The 2,136-nt window shown below is 42.7% G+C and overlaps 1 long non-coding RNA gene across 1 annotated transcript in view; it reads left to right on the top strand.

Moving 5' to 3' along the window:
• Positions 1-2,084, top strand: part of LOC144239153 (uncharacterized) — an 8,447-nt gene extending 6,363 nt beyond the window's left edge. Inside the window, exon 3 of the long non-coding RNA XR_013337329.1 lies at positions 1,531-2,084. This is a non-coding gene — a long non-coding RNA (uncharacterized LOC144239153). The remainder of the gene's footprint in view (positions 1-1,530) is intronic.
• Positions 2,085-2,136: the final 52 nt, after the last annotated feature.

The following is a 2,136-nucleotide window of genomic DNA, read 5'->3' as shown; positions in this document are numbered from 1 at the left end:
ATTAGGTACAAGCAAGTTCCGAATTTTTACGTTATCACTGTGAATGTTCCCTAGTCTCATGTTTGTGGCTCTTTATATTTAGTGGTTTTAAAATGTAAAGTCCAGGGCTCTTGGGTGGCTCAGTTGTCTAAGCATCTGACTTGGGCTCAGGTCATGATCTCATGCTTTGTGGGTTTGAGCCCCGCATTGGGTTCTGCGCTGACAGCTCGGAGCCTGGAGCCTGCTTCGGATTCTGTGTCTCCCTTGCTCTCTGCTCCTCCTCCACTTGCGGTCTCTCTCTTTTTCTCTCAAAAATAGATAAACGTTAAAGAAATTAAAGGCCATTTTTATGAAATAAATACAGCAGATACAACTTTATTTTTGTATTTGCCTAATATGTCTTTTCTCCTAATCTTGACTTTGACCTTACTGTATCTTTATGTTAGTGTCATACTGAGAACAGGCCAGTGGGAATGGTCCACTCTACTTGCAGAAAATAAGGGCCCTGTGGCCACTACCCGCTTATATGCTTATTATTCAGGTTTTGAATTTCATGCTTGCTTCTGTCCATTCATCACTTACTGCTTTCATGGTGGACAGGACGAGGGGGTGGATGAGGATGGTATGTATGTAAGGATCTAGCCGATAAATGAGACATATTCAGATCCAATGAAATAGTAATACGTTCTGAATCTATATTTGCCAAACACAGTGGAAAGAAGCAGAAATAGAGTTTCCTTATTTCTGGCTTGAGACAGAAAAGGGTCCTAGTTTAGGAAAATTAACATTCAGAGACAGGATTCTGAAATGACAAATCTCAGGACGTTTTGCTTGCCATATGTTGGCGAGCCATTTGATGAGAACCTAGCAATTAAGCTAGAACCGTATGTTATTACTTTATAATTTACCAAAGTAAAAATAACTGTGGAGTACCTTTTTCCACATAGGGAAACTAATCACAAAGGGAGAAATATTGGCTGAAGGCCTGGAAAATGCTGAATATGTACATGAGAGGGGAACTTGAGGATTATGATTTGAGGCCCCGTGATCTAGGTTTCTAGATGATTTCTCATTTCCCAGTTTGGTGCCCCTGACTCTGCAGAATGGCCTGATTCTAGCAGTGATTGCTGATATACATGGCAGGCATCATGAGACTACTTCCCCAGATCTACCCATATCGTGTGTTTCTGCACAAGTCAGGAGTACAAGACCATGCCCTCTGGTGGAGAAAGATACCACTCACTGCTATTTGGGAAATGCTTGCGAGTCATCACTTGCTAGCTATTTGGATTTTGGGGGAAAGATATTTAGTATCTCTCGACCTCAATGTCTTTATCTAATGGAAATACTGATCTCCTGTAGTTCTTGTGAGGATTAAATAAGATAGCTGAGTGATAAGCACTCGATAAATAATACCGTCCATGCTTGTATTCCCTCGTAGTTGAACAAATATTTATTATGTATTTTCTATATGTTAGGCACCCAGATAAGTAGTCAATGCATTGTGGCTATCATACTGCTAATCCATATTATTATATAATTAAATTACAGTGTTTCTGGCGCTGTGCTAAGTACGGGAGCCGCAGCAGTCAATATGACCGAACCTTCAGGACTTCGTCTTTGCTCTGCCTTCCCTTTCTAGAAGAACCTAGTGAACCAGGGGGGGATGTTCTGCTGTCACAGGAGAAAAGAATATAGACACAGAGCAACACAGACCAAAATGTTCACTCTGGCCTTCGCACAAGAAAGGACAAGAACGTAGGGGAGCTCTATCTTCCCAGTCCTCAGGGAAAACCCAGCCCTCTGGACCTCCTCCTCTCCTTAGCAAGTGTCAGTCATCCAGTTCCTTCTGGATGAGACAGGCTAGGAGGGTAGGAAAGGACTGAGGATTTCCTGGGGCTTGAATCCTGTGAGTCAGGAGAAGAGGGAAGAAAAGCAAGAAAGCCTTATCAGGGTCCTCGCTAAGAGAGGATAAGCTGTAAAAAAAAATCAGACCTTTCTCAATGCCAACGTTCTTGTGCTCTCAGGCATTATAGTGCCACAAAAAGTTGCTATCTTTTTCTCTACTCAGTGTCCTCTTCTGTTCATCAAGCTGTCATAGGAGGCGCCAGACTCCAGGAACAGGGGTGGGGATGGGGGCGGGGGAGTAGAAAATAA

This window comes from Crocuta crocuta, unplaced genomic scaffold, assembly GCF_008692635.1.
Source record: "Crocuta crocuta isolate KB4526 unplaced genomic scaffold, BGI_CrCroc_1.0 scaffold660, whole genome shotgun sequence".
Classification (NCBI taxonomy): Eukaryota; Metazoa; Chordata; class Mammalia; order Carnivora; family Hyaenidae; genus Crocuta; species Crocuta crocuta.
This window is presented reverse-complemented; position numbering and strand designations above follow the sequence as displayed.